The 21691-nt window shown below is 36.8% G+C and overlaps 1 protein-coding gene across 1 annotated transcript in view; it reads left to right on the forward strand.

The window, feature by feature from the left end:
- Nucleotides 1-904: 904 nt before the first annotated feature.
- LOC119773513 (plexin-B1-like) overlaps nt 905-21691 on the forward strand; it is a 99715-nt gene continuing 78928 nt past the window's right edge. Inside the window, exon 1 of the mRNA XM_038270497.1 lies at nt 905-1193. The gene's annotated coding sequence lies outside the window, so the exon portion shown is untranslated. The remainder of the gene's footprint in view (nt 1194-21691) is intronic.

Below are 21691 nucleotides of genomic sequence, written 5' to 3' on the forward strand. Positions count from 1 at the left end.
GAACAAGGCTCAGTGTAAGCGGCCATCTGCTGAGGCCGACTAGGGTTAAAGGAGACAGAAGCAGAGATACAAAGTGCAACTGTAAGAGGCGGCCCCGTCCAGGAAACACACAGCCAGGCAGACGAGCTCCGGGCCAAATACCTTGTCAGAGGATGAAGAGAGTACATCCAGCCAATCACATTCAGAGAAACAGGGCTACACTGAAAAAAAACAGGCTGATCTCCAACATCTATAAACAAAGTTGTTGATGGAAGCAGCACAGCTGATATTCCTCTCCAGGATGGTGTCACAGCCAAACAGAAACAGACGAGGCAAAGATACTATGAGAAAGAGCAGAGAGAGCAGAACATTAGAGATTGAACTGACAGATTGTACAGAGTGGTATAGAAATAGAATGATGCAGAATGATGAAATAGGGGTCCCTATGTCCTCGAGAAGTCTGAGCCTATAGCAGGATAACTACAGAGAGCTACTCTAACTATAAGCTTTATGAAAAAGGAAAGTTTTGAGCCTTCAAAGTAGACAGGGTGTCTGCCTCACGGACTAAAACTGGTACTTGGTTTCACAAGAGAGGAGCCTGATAACTAAAAGATCTGCCTCCCATTCTATTTTGAGAGTCTAGGAATCACTTGTAAACCTGCAGAATATATATATCTATATATTTATACATATATAGGCTACACATACAAAAATCACGTTAGTATATATATATATATATATATATATATATATATATATATATACTAACGTGATTTTTTTGAGGTCATCACACCACAGCGTACATTTAAATGATACGAATAATTACAGCAGCATAAATAGCTTTTATTTTGGAAGACGTATTAAAGCCACTTCCGCTGTCCTGCTGTAGGTTTTGCCGCTAACTTGTCAGGCCGCTCAGCTCAGCTCCGCTGCTCTAACTCTAGTTGAAAGCTCAGACTATCAGAGCTGCGTCTCCGCGACAGAAAACACCCACTCTCATTCACTCCTCCGCCCTCTGGACCCTTCTTTTATTTTTATTCTATATTTTTTTATTACATCATTTGGGGTTAAAACTCTGTAATACGCCGCCTGGTATTTTGTCCCTCCGCTCTGTAGTGAGGTAGAAGCCAAATCAGCTGCTAAAACACGCGTGGATGTGGGTCTGTCTCCCTGCTCACCATGACCGGCTGAGTCACCAACTTAGCACCTAACAGGTAAGATTGAAAACAATCATCTTTGGCATGTTTCTATTAGAACTAAAGAGGAATACAATAAAAGATCAATGTTTTCACCAACTTTTTGCTCTACTGGTTTATCAGTGTCCCACCAATAAATGCATCATTTCCCAGATTACCAATCTGACCATTTAACAGTCTAATCCCAGACTTGTGTCCACGCTGGGGTCCCCTCTTTGATGTCAGCTGATAGAGGAATGTCTGTTAGTTTTAGATTTCTGCTTCACCTGCCGTTGCTCTGCAGCTGCCTTTGCAGAGCAGAGCCCTCCGCCACCAGCTGACCTGGACACAAGTTTGCAGGCTGTGAAATATGCGCCCAGGTTTGTGGATGATCGGCATGTGGTGAAACATGAGCCGGGCTGCAGGGGCTGATAAAGGAGCGGGGAACAGTAGAAGTGCGTGTGTCGGACAGAAATCCCTCCTCAGTGTGTCTGTGGGGTTTTGTTGAGATGGCTATAAATGGAAGATGGAGGTCTGGATTCGACTTCAGCTCCCTGCCTGTTCAGCGCCAGCTGTCAGATTTAATCTGGCAGAATATGTAGAAACAGCGCATGAATAAATCAGGTCCAAAACCTCACCATAAAGTGAACAGTCTTCTGAACTGCAGGAAGTCCTTAATATTTTGATATAGCACTTGCCATCCATTTTGAAAAGTGCATGATATAGATTGTTGTGGTTGCATGCTTCAGCCTTTAACCTCAATCATGCAGCTCTTTGTTTCCAGACATTTTTGAATAGCTGGCCATCTGTTTACTGAGGGCTCTGCTCCAAAGAATGATATCACATTACCTGCTGTGGACATTAGGGATGAATGGAGGTGTGCCTTTAAAGTAATATCAGAAACACTATTGTATATCTAAGGTAGGTTTTTCTACACACACCAGGCTCATAATTTTAACCGTTACTTGTCATCTGAAGACATCAGGAAAGACATTTATTGATGCACCAAACATTATTCCTAAGACCAATGTCAACTTCTAAAGGTCTGATCACCCCATTCTAATTTTAAAGGAGAAGTCAAACTTCTGAAAGTACTTTAAATATGAAATAATTACATACTGTTCAATAAATGATAGGTATATTTAATTTATAGTAATTTAATTTGAATGTGGTTTACTTGAGACATCCATGTTTGTCAAAGAACACTACTGCCACCTACTGGTTTGTGACGTCGTAGTGCGGTATCGGCTGTTGATCAAGTCCCAGTGCTGTATCTGGTGTTTATCACAACACGCTATGATCCAAGTCATCGTGAATTTGGAACAATATTCTTCTTATTAATTAGTATTACTTGTTTTCATCAAGACACCTGAGCTTGGTTGGTTGAGCTTTGATTGCTAAGTGCAAAAAAACAGCTGATGCCAGGCTGTTCTCCACATCCAGTCTACTCGGTTTTGATGTATGTCAAAGCTGAAGGTGAACTAAAATATTTTCATGTACCCCTTGCAATACACACGTGGACCACTAGGGGTATGAGTACCCCCGGTCGGCAATCACTGCTTTAATTTACAGCAGCTCTGTTCTAAAACATTGAGATCTTTGTCTGCCCCTTTTTTCCAATTCAATACCCCCCCGCCTCTCCCCCCGAAATATCAACTAACATGCTTTTACACAAATGGTTTGGCACAAAACAGCAAAACAGGCAATGATGAAGAAGTAGGCCTACAGTGTTGTATACTTCGCACCGAGATAGCTTCTTATAGTTTTCTGCTTTCTTTGACTTCATTTGAGCCCCTCACTAATACCGGGCAAAGCCAACACTGGGTCGTCCCTACATTAACAACTTTCACACCACAGAGTGCTGTCAACCAGACGCTTTCGTTATCATCCTTATTAAAAGGCTGTTATTAATAATTGAACTTTATTGACCTCACATCGGAAAAAATTATCTCTGCATTTGACCCATCCCCTTGGAGAGCATTGTGCTGCCATTCTGGGCTGCAGTGTACGGTTAAGGGTCTTCATCAGAGACCCAGGGTGGCAGTCTGTGGGAGTGGGGTTCAAACTCAGAACCTCAGGATTCCAAGCTCTATGCCCTAACCATTAAGGTGCCACTCCCCCAAGGTAGAGTTATCAGTCCCATAGAATGGCTTCAGATTGCGCCTCCTTCTTACCGGTAGGCTTAATAGGTTGTTATTACCTAATGAATCCTAATCTTAACTCTAAGGTAATTCCTTTTTTACCTGCAGAATTCATTTATGCATTTATGTGTAATCTGAATATCATTTTTGTTAGTCTTCAGGTATTGTAAAAAAAAAGTAGTTTGGCATGTCGCTCTTATCGAAAAACCCTTACCAAAACAATCTCATATCCTGTCAGATTTATTTTCAAACAACACATTAAATCCATGTGACTGAAACAAGTGGAATCCACTCGAAAATGGAGCTTTAAAACATTTTTTTTAAAGATGGTAGGCTGTAAATAAAGTGGATAAAATGTATAATGTAGGTTAATAAGAAGGGAAACTTAAGGTATTAGAAGCGGCTGTTAGCCGCATGTCATCAGCCATAAGAAACCTTCTAGAAGGTAGAGGAGGCATAGCCTGAAGGCATTCCATGGGATTGATAACTGCTAATAACATCCATTTAATAGTTGAACACATCCGAAACAGGTGTGTCAACCAGGAGTTGTTCTCCGATTATGAAAAGGTGTTAATTATGGTTTTCCAATTTGATGGTCACTGGCCAGGGCTGGAAAAGGTCCTGTTTGCCAGTAGATTTCTTGGTGGATATAGAATGTTTAGTGCTCTTAGAAAAATAAAGTAGAAAAAAAGAAAAGAAATTGAGTTGTCTTCATGTTGGTGGCCAAGATTTCTCCTAAGATATCATTCCTTGTGTCTAAAAAGATGTCTAAGATACTAATTTGAAATATCCACATCTCATCAGATTTAAAAATGTAAAGCAGAAATTACTGTTTTTTTGTGGCCAAACTCAGGAGGTTCACAAAATGAACTACATGGAGGAAGTGAAGAGGTTGCCTCTTATTCTTCTCAGACCTTTTACGACACAAAGAGGAATGGGTCGAAAGGCCACTTCAGATGCAGCTGGTCATTGAAAGGCAATGCTCTACTACTGAAACCATCACTTTCCTTTGGTTCGTATCAATCATAAAAAGTGACTGCCGGGCATGTTTGCCGCATGGAAGGCTTTTTTCTGATTTATAGGAGTCAAGGGTCAGGCACATAGTGAGGCGGGTAGTTCATCTATTAGCAGCGTGAGAACTGGGAAGGAATGAGATCAATAAAACAAGATGGTTATAATGTTTGAGTTGATAATATAGGAATCTCTACACCAGTCTGTCCCATTCTGTATTAAGATGTGAGGTGTATAATGAGCTTCATTTTTAGCACTTCAGACATGAGCTGTGCAGTGCGTCATCATACAAACGGGAGAGGAATGTCAGTCTGGATTGCTTCTCGTAAATAAGTGACTGCGCTGTTAATTAGAAGCAGAGGAAGAAATCAAGCAGAATGGAACCAGAGTGTGAAGATCCTGACCGTGTAGGTGAATCCGTGTCAGAGAGGGGAAGAATGTGCAAGCCAGATTTTAAAGAGACAAGTATTTTGAGGCGTTTCCCATATCGGTCGCTGGAGCAGCTGGTGGTCCCTCATGGTACATTCTTCCCTGCCTCCGTATGTGTGTGTGTGTGTGTGTGCTGTAATGGGGTGTGGGAGAACACTTGCTCGGGCATCAACTGTGGCCACAGGCATCCCTGGGAAGATAATGGAAACTGAGAGCCATTGTACAAACTCTAACTTCATACTTCATATTTTCCTCCCCTTTTCCAAGTCATTCCTTTTCTTATTCGTAAAGTTAATGCAAAAACATCTCACATTTGTCTAAACTCAGCTTCAGATCTGTTGCTATCTGTTGAGTAGATTGAATCCCCCTGGACTCAGTAAGCCCCCGAGAGAGTTGGCCGACAGTCAGATTGGCAGCCTAATAAATACTCCTTTTCATTAGAGGCAAGCCTCTATTCCTCTATTTGTTGTGCTTAAATGGAAATCCTCTTCCACCCTCTCATCCTATTTACTGCACAGACTTTACAATAAAGTAACAGAACGTCTGTCAAGAAGACAACTTAAGCAGATGTGTCAGACGGTCACATTATACGCCTGGGTGCAAGTTTAGTCTAATTTAAAATCATTTTACTCAGCAGACAGATAGCGGCTCCTGGTTAACCACTACTATACAATGCCATCAAGGTTCACATCTTGGGTTGCTTTGTGCCAGACTGGTATCCATATGCAACTATCACCATTACTGGTTTAGGTTACAAGATGGTTCAACTGCCAACAGATGTCCAATAATTCTTTTTTAGACTTAGTATTTTTGTATCTGGGGCTCAGCTTCTTAGCAGCATTTTTGCTCTTAAGTGTCGACTGTACACTTATTTTAAATTAGTGAAGCATGTACAATAGCGTAATAATCATAGAATTATGTTGGATTCTGGTTGGCTAAAGCATCTAATAGGTTAAATCAGGAAAACTTTGCATGGGAAAGTTATTAGTGAAGAAAGATGACTCAGCTTATTTGAGTGTCAGTGAGATGTTAAACAAAGAAAGTTGGATGAAAAGATGAAATTCCAGTTTAATTCTGTTCTTCTTCACATAATCCCTAGAGAACAGAAAGTGAACAATGTATTAACAGAGAAAGTAGGAGAAAATAACAAAGGACGAAAATTGTAAGAATATTCTTGAAAAACCTTTAAGGCTGCTTATTCAATCTGCCACAACAACAGGTTTGACTTTACCTGAGGTTCAATATGCTTCAGTGAAGATTTTCAGTTCTGTCTATCTTGGGATATTCTGGAAGAATACATTCTGACAAACATTTTTAAAATCTAACAATCAGGTTACGTGTCTTCAACCTGTTCTGGGAACTCTAACTACATAATTTCTCCATTGTGAGATCAATAAAGTTATATATATAAAAAAAAGTGTTGGCCTAGTGGTTAGAGCAGTGCGCTTGTGCTCTGAGAAGGTTGTGAGGAGCCTTTTGGATCCCCACAGCCTGCACTATGGTTCTCTGAGCAAGACCCTTAACCCCACACTGCTCCCCAGGCGCTGCACAATGGCAGCCCACTGCTCCCCAAGGGGATGGGTTAAATGCAGAGAGTTAATTTCTAATTCTATTTTTTATTACACAGTAGAAGGTGCTTCAAATGTCAGTCAGCAAGCAGTTGGTCTTTATTTTGAACTATTATCCAGTCCCAGTTTATCTGCAGATCTAGGAAACCTCTGGATTAATTTGAACCCTTTCTGACAATAGGACTCCTTAGATAAAGACTGGCATAAAACGGCAATACTTGTCAAACCTGATCACACATATGTTAAAACACTCAATTTGTGTAATTCTCACTGTAATTGTGCAAGCTGATACAGATAGTTGTTTCTCCAAAATTATTTCCAAACTTGAAATATTTGTATAATAGCTCCGAGTTTAATTTAAAATAAAAGGTGGAATATGATGAACTGAATCCTTGGTACAGTTGTTAATATGTGCTGACTGTTTTTATGTGTTGAACCATAAAATGAATATCCAAATTGTATCGTTTAGTTATAAAGGCACCTTCGCGTTGAATTGGAAAAGTAAGAGTTGGTGTTTAAATCTGTGTTTAAAAGTCATCTGGAGGATTGACTTATTGGAATTGCTGTTTTTTTGTTTTGTTTTGTTTTTGCAGAGCTGTTATTTTTCTTTTTTTTTGTGCAGCTCTCTTGATAAACACTCATTGTTATGGGAATAATTGCAGTCACAGATTTTTATTATCAGCTCTTTACCAAATGAACATTCAAAATTGAATTGTTAACAGTTTTCATCTTCGTCTTTTCTCTTTCCATTAGTGGTTATCATTTATATTGTGCACAGTTTTCAATAAAGTGCAATTAGGTAATTGTCACAGCTGTAAATCTCATCTGCACTCAAGATTTATGGGAAAGACTGATTACAGTTTAAAATTGTACAGCCAGCTCTAAATGAATTCTCTTTATTTGTATCCAATATGCTGTTTCTTTCTGGATGCTTGACTTGAGTGACTAATATGAGCAATATGGTTACCTTAATCCAGGTTAATGTAATCCCTTTTTTAAGTGTAATCTTCTTACACAAATTCAGAAGATGGAATACCTTATTAGACCCAGAGGGTGGGGTTTTTATTGTTCTGAAGCAGCTCTAAGTCTTGGTACAGTTGTGTATGTGCCATGTCACCAGCTTTTGGCTTCGGCTACATCCCCTGTTCTCTTGCACAACTCCCCAGAGAGTCGGGGTCCAGCCTGCAGCCCATCATCTACACAAAACCTTAAGCCCCCAGCTGCCCTTCCCTATATTGCCTCAGGCTCTCAACTATTTTTTCTTTCTGTTTAGAACACAAAGAAGTGTCTTTTTTCTGATTAGATTGCAGCAGTGAAAATAAATGGATTATAATCTTGATCTTGTTTTTGTTAAAAGAAAAGGTGCTTCCTATTTGTTGATAAATTTGGGATCTGCAGTACTCACACACTTAGATTTCAGTGCAACCATGATGCTGTAGTCAGGACTAAAATAGATTTAACTGAGATTGAGATTAACTTTAATATCTTATTATCTGGGAGCTCTATCACAAAATCTTTTTATTTTAATGTATCCATCTTTCTATAACTATATAACTATATATATATATATATATATATATATATATATATATATATATATATATATATATATATATATATATATATATATATATATATATATATATATATATATATATATAGATATATATAGAGATATAGATATATATAGAGATATAGATATCTATCTATCTATCTATCTATCTATCTATCTATCTATCTATCTATCTATCTATCTATCTATCTATCTATCTATCTATCTATCTATAGATATATATAGATATATATAGATATATATAGATATATATAAATATATAGATATATTCTAATCTGCTGTCAAATCTTTGGAGGACCAATCCTTCCATACTTAAAAATACATAAATAAATTAAAGGACAGACTCGTCAATATAAATAATTGGTAAATTAATGGTTAGAAATTAGAAATTTAAATGCAACATTGATTAAAAACTGGAAAAATATATAGAAATTAATAATAGTTGTTCCACAGCTTAATGAAATTACAGACAGCTGTCTATGAAATATTGATCCTTTTCATGATGTTCCTCAGTTTAGTCATTTCCATTCCTGGCTTTAACATCAGTGATGAATTTGAATTTTCTGATTTTAATCTGGGGTCTAACTGAATGCTGAGTCTTTATTAAAACTAACCAATAGTTCTGGAGATTGTAGTTCCCTCTCTGTCTGTTCTCCTATCTTTATTTAAACCCTTGTTACATGTAGTGCTTGATGGATACAAATGTAAGACCATTTGCTGGTAAATTCTCCTCCCTCAATGTATACAGGCTGCTAGGTGTCATGGCGCCTATGACAACCTAGAGCCACGCCTCCAGGACAGTTGCTTTTGAAACAGTAGAACTATGCTTGCAATCTGACAACCTCACAGGTGGAGCATTCCCTTTCTAAAGGAAATGCCCTTGCATCTGTTGATGAGCTCTTTCCTGTGAGGTGGGGGTTGTTCAAATGGGCAGCTGGTATGAATACTCTCAAATGTAATCATTGCACCGTCTAAGAGAAACACCCTTTATTGAATGTGCTTCTTAATTTGTCCTTCAGAATAGTTCAGTTAATTACTTCAGCTAACAAGGACTGGAACCACCAGTGGTCAAGAAATGATCAATTCCATTTGCACATCAGTCAAGATAACATTCTGGGAATCCATTGATCAAGCAAACCCAACTGGACTGCTTTATTCTACTGTCTATTGAGATAATGGATTTGGGATTACTTAGGCATATGGATGTAAAGTAAGAATGAGAGCCTTTTGCTAAGTCAGGTTCCCTATTTCTTCTCTCCTTGTCTGCACAGGTTCTTTCCTATAAGAACTTTCATCTGATCCTTAGACTTATCATCAGTGAGTGAGATTCCGGTTGTCAGTTGAGATACTGGAAGATAACAGATAAGGTTAAATTCCCTTAGCCCATCCCACAAAAACGGTTGAAAATAAAAAGACCTTTTGTTGGCAAGACCACATTTTTCTTGGACTGTTTACCGGCAGGATTATTATCCAGCACAGTTAAAACTTTTTCCCTGATATTTAAGTATTGTTTTTTATTTTGGGTAGGGCTGCAACTAACAATTATTTTGCTAATCGATTAAACTCTTGATTGTGTTTTTGATTAATAGATTAATAATAATTAAGATAGCCAAAGGTTCCTAAAAGAAGATTTTTCACAAAATTAAACCAGGTGAAACTAAAACTTTTCCTCTTGAGGAGTTCTGGATAGAGCATGTTGACAGGCAAAAATATTTTTCAAAATCTTAAATACAAAATGTTTAGATATATATTTTTCTTTTTACAATTTTGGTATAATTACTGTTCTAAGTGGGTTGCTTTGTCAGCTAAAGACATGATTTACAGTTTCTATACTCCAGATAACGAATAAAATTGAATTAGTTGACGATAATTTCCATAAACGATTAATCACCATTAATCCGATTAATTGTTTCAGCCTAAATTTTGTGTATGAGTGAATTTGCCCTTCCTTATTTTGCAACTCTGTGCTGACATTCTGTCCCTCTCATTTATTTCAGAAATGCCAAACAACCATCCATGGTTTTATAACTGCTTGTGTTTAAATTATCTTATATAACATATGATAATAAACCTTTATTTGATCGTTGGTGGGAAAAGTTCTGTTTATGAGCTGCAATGTGTTTGTTAGTCATCTAAATCCTTTAAGAATTGCTTGGATATTATTTATTTGAGTTATAGAAAACGTTATGTCCTTCAGTCCAGCCTTGAAGACCAGACGTCCAGGACATAGACTCCTATCTTAAATCGAATATATTTAAAAGTTGTGTTTTTTTTTTTATTGTAGTTTTGTCTAAGTTGATACAAAATGTCTTTCTGAAGGGTCTGAATGAACCTGCAAAATGACAACAAATCCTCCTTTAGAAAATAGCACAATGTCCGATTTGAAGTTGGAAATAAATCAACTAAATCCACAGTTAAAGAATGGTGAAGGGAAAAAAATTGTAACACAATAATATTACTGAAATGAAAACAATTGTTCTTAAGGATTCTGTGCCAAATACTAAATTGACAATAATTGTAGAAACATCCTGTTAATAACAAAATACTCTAAATCAAGTTGACCAACAGATGTTTCTCTGTACTATGTGCTTCATTAAAAGGAAGAATCTGGAACCTAATTGAGAGCAGTTACTCATTGTGGACATGTTTATTGGGCAATTTTTTTAATTTTGTGTTAAACTGAGTGAGAAACAATAGAGGACCAATGAAACAACAAACCCACAATTCCTTGGTGGAAAACCTTTGTTTGGCAAAGCCTTATTATTTTATTTAAAAAGGTTAACTTTCACAATCATTACTTTCTGCGACTTATGAATATGCATGCAGATTTTTAACCATGTCTGAATGGAACTAGTGAAGTCCAAGTGGAGGAGAAATAAATAAATTCTTGTGTTTTAATGTTTTAAAAACTAAGCAGGACATTTTTAATTTGAAATTAAGTGTCGTATTCTGGTTCAGGTTGTTCCAGTGGGACTTCCAGATGATTTGAAATTTAGTTTGTTTCCTTTGTTTGTTTCCTTTGCTATAGACGTTTCTTAGAACATTTTCAGAAATTTCATTTATAGTAATAAACTAATTGCTTGTTTGTAGCTTTACAAAGACCAGTTTAGCCACAAAACTCTCATTAGGGTCTTTTATTTACTAAAACACCCTTGATTTATTTAGATTTTAGATACTATATTAGATATAGATAATTCAGAGTTGTTATAAGATGTATTATAATAAATTTGGTACAAAGCAGATATATATGAAAACAATTGAACATAATTAACTTAATAAAGGATTATGAGCCAACTGTCCACATTGTTTTATGTTTTTCCTTCCTTTACATCAAATGAGTCAATCAGGACAGTAACAGTTTTCAGGATATATCTTTCTCTTGTGTCTTGATCAATATATATATATATTTGAGTTCTCATGTATAAAAGCAATCCTGATCCATGTTGTCTTGTGGTGTTCTATAATGATGGCTGGAGGGTGTTGCTACTTCTGGTTGTGTGTTGCTGGTTCTTGGTGTGGGAACTACGTACTGTGTAGGCTTTTTTAGAACATACTTTGCAGGGGTGTAAAAGTCCATGTGAATGAAGAGAGATCTACCAAATATCAGCTGTGGATTGATCTTCTGTATTTTAAAATATTTAAAAATACCTGTTTTATTTGCATGCAGGTGGCGTAGTGGTTAGTGCGCACCACCCGTGCCGACCAGGGTTGGAATCCGGCCTGTGGTCCTTTGCTGCATGTCTCTCCCCCTCTCTCATAACGCCTTTCCTGTCAGTCTACTGTCAGAAAAACGAGCCACTATTGTTAAAAAAACTAAAAAAAAAAATCTATTCAAGGAATAGATTTTTCCCTTAAAGATATATTTTTAAGTTTTTTAAAAGCAGCTTACTGCGTACTTAAGATATTTGTATCTTAATGTTGTCATTAATTTAAAATCCTCTTGAGTGTCCTGCTGGGTAAGGAAAAGCTAAACCATAATGCTTTAAGTCTGTTTATTTGGCATCAGTTTTACCAGGACAGAGGAAGCTGGTTGATTCTAAGACATTTCATAACCCGCATCAGTACTTTCTGTTGTTTACGTGCTTTTATGTGTTTTGAATCTGTATTTTTAACACGTTTGTGTACAGTAACTATGTGAGAATGTGGTTGATTAAGTCCTTATTTAAAGAAGAATTTTATTCTATTTGCTTTATTTCTTTTCTGTTCATTTCTTTTGATTCACTTCTATTCCATTCTGTTCTAATCTATTCTTTTTTTTCTCCGCCATATATTTTGAATTATGTAATATTTGGCTTTAAAAATTCAGAAGGCAGAAACAAAAATAATGCATAACTGTCATGAACCAGAAGACAATTGAATATGGTATCAAACTTTATTTATTGTATTCCTTTTTAAATGAAGAAGTGCTTTTCTATTATTTACAGGAAAAGTCCATTCATACTCAGAATTCAAACTGCTGAAAGAACTTTAAATATTAAATTATTACATACTGTTCAATAAGTGTTTTTTTAATTAAGAGTAATTTTCATTTAAATGTGCTTTACTAGAGACATCCATGTTTGTCAAAGAACACTACTGCCACCTACTGGTTTGTGACGTCACGGTGCGGTATCGGCTGTTGATCAAGTCCCAGTGCTGTATCTGGTGTTTGTCACAATGCGCTATTATCCAAGTCTTCTTGAAAACATTATTCTTCCAAATGTTGGCCACATATTACGTATATCTCTGGCTTTGAAGTTTGAATGGCAAATTGGCAAATTCTCCCTCTTCAAGTTGGCAATACAACAACAAACCCGTCCATGGAGGATCATAACTCTTTTTTTTTTCAGTTTTACCCGACTTATTTCAACATCCAACTGCCATGCAGGTGGGCATTGTCAGTTTAATTATAGTACTTGTGAATTTCAATGGTGAATTCCTCTGGAAATCTTCAATAATTGTTGTTGATTGCAGAAGTGTCTAGTAGCTCACATTGATTTTGCTTGTAAAGCGGGCAGAATGGCGCTAGGCTTACTGCACCGTGACGTCACTGCCGGAGGATGTCAGGAGTGAGGCGTTACTATATTTCGGCAAAGATGGTTGCACCTGGACTCAGTGATCGCAAAGAAAATAATTGTTTTTCTTTTTTTACTGACTAACACAAAAGTCATTAAATCACCGCAAACTTATTAGTTTTAGGTATAAATACTGATCCATTGATTATTCCTTGCCGATCCGATTTTTCCTTTAAATTATAACAGTTGAATTTGATAATTTCTTAATCCCTTTTCTTTATTTGCACTGCATTTAAATCAGCAGTATGTCGCCTGTTTTTTCAAAAGCTGATGTTGCTGTTGGACAAAACCAGTGGATCCTCAGGAAATGCTTATCTTGTTTCATGCTAAATTTCTCCGGAAGTTTGTTATTGAACCTGAAAAGCAGCTTTAAAGGACTCAGTCCTCTGGCTTACGAGGTCTGACAGATGCCCTTTTTCCAAACCCTACCCTGCCTTTGAGGGTCTGCTCATTCAATGTTTTATTAGATGATGAGAGGAGCAGAGCAGAATGATTCAGTAAAGGACCTTGGCCTCTAGCTGGATTACTGCTGAGAAACTGAGCATTTGTGTCTGCCTCTTCCAACTGCAGCAGCTGCAGGAGAAAAAAGAGGAAATAATCTAGACTTTTTGTTCAGCCTGTTCAGTCGTGGCAAAAGTCAGCATCTAGTTGGCAGTTAATAATAAGCACATACATAATAAGAATCCATATTAAACCAGCTTCAGAGAAAACAATGGACTTGACCAGTGCCTGGTCAGGTTTCCTGAGAGAAGAACAAACTGAATTGTTTAGGATCATAGAAGTTCAATATTAAATGGAAACTATCACTGTATGCAAAACACATCAAACCTTGATGCAAATCATCTTCTGTAGTAGGAGAACATCACAGGTGCAACGTCTGTCAGCTGGAAAGCAAAATCTGAGGGTATAATTTACATAGTTTCATCAGAACTGGACTCAACATTAAACTGAAGGAACATTCCTCAGTCTTAATCTCAGCTGCAGTTTTCCAGTCACAACGTCAAAGTTTGGCATGAAACACGGAAGCTTTGATCCATCCTCCTTGGTTGAACACTTTACATTGGTGGGCTGATGGTACATGATACATTTTGATTTTTTTAAGCTCTTAAATTACAAATCAAGAAGAAACCCCAGGAAGTGTGTTAAAGTCATCAAACTTCATTCAGGGTTGATCTAATTATGTTTAAGGTCTGAAAGCTACTAAGGGAGCCAGAGTAGTTACACATAGTTTTCCTCTCTCAAAAAAGAAAGTAAAACAACACTAGTTCAACATCTTATTGATTAGAGTTCAGGTGAAATCAAGGCTGCAAGGCTGATTCAGTTGATAATGCCATCTTTCTCACATCTGTCTTCTTAGATGACTTAGATGCTTAGTAAGTAAAATACCATAATACCTCCTATAGGTTATATGTACCTTTTTGTGAGATAAAACATTTAAACTTTGTTTTAATAAGAGTCTTTTTTTGCAGGTTGAAAGTCCACCTCTGTAAAAAGAAAATTCATTACATTGAATTTTCTTTTTACACAAATGTTATGACTGATAATAGTCATAACATTTGTGGTACACCAAAGGTTAACAATCAGAACCAAAAATGTTGTAGGTCAATAATGTGTAAAACTTTTGCTGGTACAATGTTTTTGTTGTATGTATAGTATATATATTTGTTGCTTTTTGCAATAGTGCAGTCTTAGTTTAATTGTTTTATGATTAAAGAAAGTAAATCTTTATCTTTTGCATGTAAGGACCCAACTACAGTACCTCCCCAACTTTGAAAATCCCTGTTCTAATAAGAAGAATCTATCCAGGTTTTGGGGGATCTGCATCTAATGCATGTCTCTCAAATTAGGACAAAGACCAAACTGCAACAAAAAAAGAGTCTTCAGTAGAATCACTAAGGTTGACTTTCCCTCAGCCCAAGACTTCTACAGGTTTATGGTCAGGAAAATGGTGGCGCATATCATTCACATTCATGCCATAAAGGCGTCAGTTTGTGGTTCTTTTATTTAACCTTTTTTATGAAGTGAAACCGGGTCTGAGGAACCACTCTTAAAAGCCTCAGAACTCAGCTGGAGGTTGAGTAAAAGTGAATTAATTAATGCTGATGAGCAACAATTTCTCCCATACTAATGAAATATGCATTAGATTAATTAGCCATTTCCCCCCCTGGCTTGAAGAAATTAATGTAGCGGGCTTTTTAGATGCAACAAAAAGAAAAATCCAGTAAGATGGCAACGGTGTTCTTGCATAAATTCGACCTGTGCTCACAGAACTACTGATAAATCGGTGAACAGGAAGATCGGATCCAATCTCATTTTCAGGTAGAACTCTGAATGCGATACTCTGTCTTAAACTACAGGTGAAAATATTACAGTAGGAGTTTCACTTCATGCTTCTGTATTTTGGTTGGTTAGTTTCAGCCTGGAAAAAACAGCAGACAGTAATAGACAGCTGTGCACATATCAAGGATGTGAAACGGATTTAACCATTTTATCATATTGTTAAGTTGTTTACATATCTTTGAAAAATGTCTCAAAAATATATATAAAAAAAACCCTGTTGTGATGATTTCCTCAATGCAACAAGTCAAAAGAAAGAATCTTCTGAAAGAACTGTATTTTTGTCTGAAGAAAAGCAAAAACTTCTATTTCTGCTTTTTCAAACGCATTCAGATCTCTGGAATTAGCCGAAGGGGAATTCACTTTAGCAATACGTAAACAACCACTCCCCATTGCATTTGTTAAAATGTTTCTTACATCATTTAGAAATGGAGATACCCCATTCATTGAGGAGGGATATTTAAAAAAAATAGATTATAAGGAGTTGATATTTTTTACATGTCTTTGTATTTATTGCTAAGGATTGTTAGATTAATACATTCTTCATAGAGATACTCTGAGAAATCACAGCCCTGATGGTGATCGGCTGATTAAAAACAATTCCTCATTCTTCACTAGCTGTAAAATTACCAGTTCAAGGGTGCTAACAGACTACATTGACAGGAAATATTCTTCTGATGAGTTTGTGACAAAAAGGAAAAGATTTTTAATTTCAGTGAGATGTAGTTAAAAAAGGTCAGTAGTGCAAAGAGGTATTGATGGAAAAGCTTTTTTTTATGCAGTTGGTAGTATAAATAGAAAAATAGAATGAAGCAGTGAGGAAAAGCAGTCTTTTATACTAAATATAAGTTGTTTTTTTTGCCTGTCATGTTGCAGTCAGCATATCTCAAGATTGATTAAACTCCAACAATGATCAATCTTACACGCCTGTCTTGAAAATGGACTATGTAACCCTAATTGATTCTTCAATGGGTCAGGATTGGATGACCTGCATTTGTTATCCAGTTTCTGGTCAGTTTAATTGAGTCTTCCTCCTCTGTTCAATCCGACATACCGACAACAATCTCAGAGTTTTCAAATTAATGATTTATGCTAAATTGGGAATTAAATATTTTACTACTATCTATTATTCAATTTGCCTCCTTTTCTCAAAATATATTTTAGCAAGAACTGATTTAAGCCCTTCTAATGCCCAGGCCACTTCTACCCAGAAGGAGAACCAAACATTTGGTTCCTATGCTCCACTTATCTGGAACAAAGATTTATAACACTGTAAATGTGCTGAAAGCCTGAATTCTTTTAATTTAAATTTAAAAAACAATTTGTTCAGACCTGCCTTTGACTGCTGAAGTTAGACTGTTAACTGCGGTCTATTAGGTTAAAGGTTATCAGTTGCAGAAGGTTGTGGTCCAACTAACTAATGTAATTCATGTAAAGCTCCTTGAACTGACTTTGTGCTGACTTGTGCTACACAAATAAACGGGTATTGCCTTGAGTTGTTTAAATTTCACAGCATGGCTGTCAAAACAGTCAATATTTCTATGCAATTGATTCTACAACAATTGATTCTTCAAAGACACTCAATTGCATAGGATCAATATAAACCGACCCATTCAAATTTACCCAGACTGATGTGCTTCTTTTCTGGCAGCAAACTGCAATAATAGAGACACTAAGCTCGGCCACTTCCTGCAGCTGCTCACCTCACAAAAACAATTCTCTACTGATTGGAGTCTCATACTTTGCTAACATAGACAGTTTATTCAGAAGAAAATGATGTGGAAGACGGCTCAGTCAGCCACTAAATGGTAAACCAATCGAAACAAAGAAGTGCCCCTTCCCCTTTATTCTGTTTAGTTGTATTGGAAACTAATGTATTAATATAAACCAGGTTATGTTGGAGCAGAAATATTATGCTTCCAGAAATGGAGATTTCTCAAGGCTGCTGCTAAATATGTTCCAATCTATTTACCAGGTCACGTTTAAACTTGTAAAATTATCATCATTGCACTTTTAGTCATTCAGTTGGTCTCACTGAGTCACAATTTTTTATTTTTTATTTTTTTTTTACAGTAGAGACCTGTAAGGACATAACGTGACAAACCCTAACTTATTAAACAGGAGGAGCAGAACAGAAACCAGCCCAAAATAAGGTTTGCATGGGTTATTCATAGTGAAACAGTTTATTTCATTCTTTAATGAACCTTTAGGGAATCAAATAATTTAGGACTAAAAGTGTTAAGCATCATGGTAACATGGAGAGGCAATTAAATCAAACAGTGACGTACTGAATATAAGCTTTTATAAAATAAAAAGATTGCATTAATCAACCGAAGGTAGATACTTCCATCTCAGATATCAACAATTATTTAAAATGCTATTACCTCTAAAGTTTTTCAAACAGTAAGTGACACTTTCTAAATTATAGAGGTTTCCATATTATAATTTTTTTATATACTTGTTTTTGCTCAAATAAGGGACCAGTTTAAATATTTTTGTATTTTAATCAATTTTATACTTATTTCGCTTGATTTCTAAGAACACTGTGCCTCAATGCAAGATTGAAAATGGTAAAGAGCATTTTTTTTCTTATAATGGTATCTTGTTTTGAAAATGTAGTAATGCGACAACCCTAATACCCTTTTCTTTTTTCTGAAAAAAGAAAAAAAAATTTTGCAAGAAGATACAACTTTTCTTTTAATAATTTATACTTTGTGCACTTGAGGTTCACAATGATATTTTTTACCAGTGTTTAACATCTGTGGCCTGTCTAGCAGTGGCGCCACTAGGGGGTGGCCACTAGAGACTGACATTTTTTCGGGAATCCCACGGGTCACGGGATTCCCATGGGATGGGAGTCAGTATTAGTAACGATCACGTTATTGGGACGGTACAGGATTAAACATTAACGGGAGCAGACGGGAGCAGGAGCAAACCAATAGTAACTTAAAAAAACTAGGATCGATGCCAAAAAATAAAATAAAATAGAAAGAAAAAAAATCCAGTACTGGCGCCGCCATTTTGTAGTTTTTTTCCTTGAAGCCTACACTATAATGCGAGTCAAAAAAAACTACACGACCCAAAAACCAACAGTGCTTCCGCTCTGAGTTTTTCACCCCGCTCAAAAAAACAACAATGGAGGGACCAACAGTTAGTGGTGAACTCAACTTCGAACAAGAATGGGAGTGGTGCAGGAGCGGGAGTCATTCTGAATGGGAGTGGGATGGGAGTGGGAGTAATTTCACCAGGAGTGGGACGGGACAGGATTTAGATTTCTACTCTGGCCCGGGATCGGGACGGGACACAATTTTTTTCTGTGGGAGTGGGACGGGACAGGAGTGAAAATCCACTCCCGTGTCAGTCTCTAGTGGCCCCGGCCACTCCACTGTAAATTGTAGTAGCATCAGTTTAACATTTCATCCCATTATGCACAGCCAGTGACGTAACATTTGGCAGTGACAGATTTACCACAATAGTAGATTCACACCCTGAAATTATGGCTTTAGTTTCAGTGGCCACCCCAAGATTTTTAGTGGCCCCATCTGGCCCTCACTGGCATAGTCAGAAACCTTAAACACTGTAGTTCTGTAAGGGTATTTAGAGATAGAGTTTAGATTTTTTTTAGCATTCCCTGAATTGCTGTGATTCCTGTAGCCTTTTTGATTTTATCGGTTGAAGTGTGTTCTTAATGGGACTTTGTTTTGCTTGGCAGTTGATTGAATAACACGGCTGCCCTCTGACAAATGGTGTCTGCTCAGGACTTTCCAGACTGGTCTGTGTAACAGACCATCTGGTGTGTCAGGTTAGCACTCTGTAGGATTCCCTGGAAAACAGATCAAATGACAAATGATCCCTCTAGTAATTTCCATCCTCATCTATCAATTTGAATACATGCAGCTCAGAACTAAGCCCTCTTTAAAGTAGAAGATTAAAATGGGAAAAAAGTGATTAGCTCAAACAGCAGCAACCAGCAAGCTAACAAAATAATAAACACCTTTGTGAGAATATATTTCCTTTTGGCTTTTTCATTTTGGCTGAAGATATAATATGGTACTTATTCAAGGTTAAAGCAAATCAGATGTAAGAAAAGCAAGATTAACAAGTCCAGGTTCATTAAGAATCTTAAAATCACATGTTTGATGAAGCTTAAGTAGAAAAAACCCCCCTATTATTAGAGGTTAAAAGGTTAGGACATTAAGAGTTTTCTGATAAATACCTACAGATCAGCAGAAAATGGCTTCTGAAAAACACAATTCAGTGATTAACATTCATTTATAACATTAATCTATGTAATGATTAATTTTAGCACCTAGTGTTTTCTTGACCATAGGGGTTTCTTCATATGGTTTGAATGAAGACGGAGGAGCAGACCTCAGAACAGACGTTCCTGGTCAGACACGCTGGCATTTGCTCATCTTTCCAGGAACAGTTTACTGTATCTGTGTCTTTGAGGGATTTTTAGCTTCAGTGCTAATCTTAGCATCCCCTACCAAGTTGGGAACTACTTGGTTCACTTGTGCCACCTAAAAGATGGCTGTAAAAAGTTTAATCTTAGAAAATGAAACATCTGTCGATCAAAGAATTAAAGCCTTGAACTTTTGATTCAGACTTTACCTTATTCTATATTGTTCCAATTTCAATAAAAAAATCATCTCATGTGTTAACATTTTTTGTTTAGACCTTTTGTTATCTGTTAAGGTCTGTTCCATCTCAAAGTAGTTTTTCACAAATTTGACTAAGGACAATCTCTTTCCCATAAAATGAAAGACATCCCAATCTCACATTTGAATCCAGAACAAAATAGCCAAATTCTTAGAGTACAAATGTTGACGAGGCCAAATAACCTGGACTTGTCAGCATGCCGTCTGACTTGCAGAGGAAAAACACCCATTGGAGAGTTTTTTGGATAGAGGTAGATCATGCACATTGCCAAGGGAACCATTTAATTGTCAGAAGCTGGATACATGATGCCCTTGGTTGTAGACAGATGGTAGCTGGTTACTCTGTCTCCAGGTGGGGTCCTCCTCCCTTTGTTGTTCTTGGTGTACACCAATAAAATTCCCCATCAGGCTCTGCTCACAAGTTATGCTTATTATCAGGAGGTTGTGCTTTCATATTAAAGTTGTTCTTGGCGATATGAGAAACAGACCCGTTTGTTCCTCTGAGCTGGATAGCCAGTCCATTAGTGGAGCAGTAGCGGGATCAGGTCTGTTTATCCAGCTGCTGGTTTGCCCCCTGCCTGGCTCTCAAACACACTCTTCACCAGACTGCTGTCTTTTTCAGATCTGCACAAGCTTTAACCCTTCCCTGGCACTTTAACCAGGGGTTAGAGAATTTGTGAAGCCATTTGTACAGGTTCAAGGTCCAGTATTCATGCAGCAGTTTATCCTTAACCCTCCTGTCTTTATGTTCTCACATAAATGGATCTTCGTGTTCTATTTTACTCACAAAGTGCTGTCTACATTGACCACGTCTGCCTGCCTTTATGCCCCTCCTGTTTGCCTCTCGTCATTCTTCTTTTTTCTTATTCTGTTATCTACAGTTTGACCCCAGTTGCCCTTGACACATCCATTTCTATAGCCTCAGCCAATCAATAGAGACTCCTGTGTCCCAAAGTCACATGTCTCCTCCGCTAATTGAAACTAACAACAAGTCCCCATGAGCGACAATGGCAATTTTTTTGTCCATCTTTTGTGTGTGTTGGGATGATGAATGGGAAGGACGAAGGCTCCGCTGCATTCGGATGGTGATCGCCCCGTCATCAGCTTTTGTCCGGGCCTTTGTTATTGGATTATAAGGAGAAAAATTTTCCCAGAACATGTCAGCTTTAAAGGACGACCAGGAAGTGTTTTGCGTGTGATTTACGTTTGTATGTTTTTACTTTAGCTTTTAGAATAGGATAATATTTATTACATATAGGTAGAGATTATTTCTATTTATATTTACAATAATAATAACAGTCATTAATAACAGGTCTTTCTTTTTTCAGTTCATAATGTTCTGTTTTCTGTTGAGAAAATCTAGTTAAAAGATTTGCAGACTAGAAAAACAACATTGTAAATATGATTTATAATCAAAGTGAAAGATTTAGTCAAAGACCTAAAATCCATATAAAAGGATAGTACAGTATATCCACCAATACTGTATTAGAGGTTTCTCTGTAGAAGGGTTTCATGCCTCACAATCCGAATCAGTAATGAGTGTTAAATATCCCAGTAGGTTTCACCTGTCAATATATTGTGTTTTTTTACAAAACAGGTTTACAAAAGCTCCCAAATGTCATTATAGTTAATATATTTTAGCTAATATCTAAAATTGTTTAAATTTTGTCTATATTACAATATAGATGATCAAATGTAATGTGGACAATGGATTAAATTAATCTTATCAAATTATAATTGTATTTATCATTGTGATGATAAAT

The sequence above is a fragment of the Cyprinodon tularosa genome, unplaced genomic scaffold (genome assembly GCF_016077235.1).
Source record: "Cyprinodon tularosa strain WSP-4 unplaced genomic scaffold, ASM1607723v1 ctg762, whole genome shotgun sequence".
NCBI classification, from domain to species: Eukaryota; Metazoa; Chordata; class Actinopteri; order Cyprinodontiformes; family Cyprinodontidae; genus Cyprinodon; species Cyprinodon tularosa.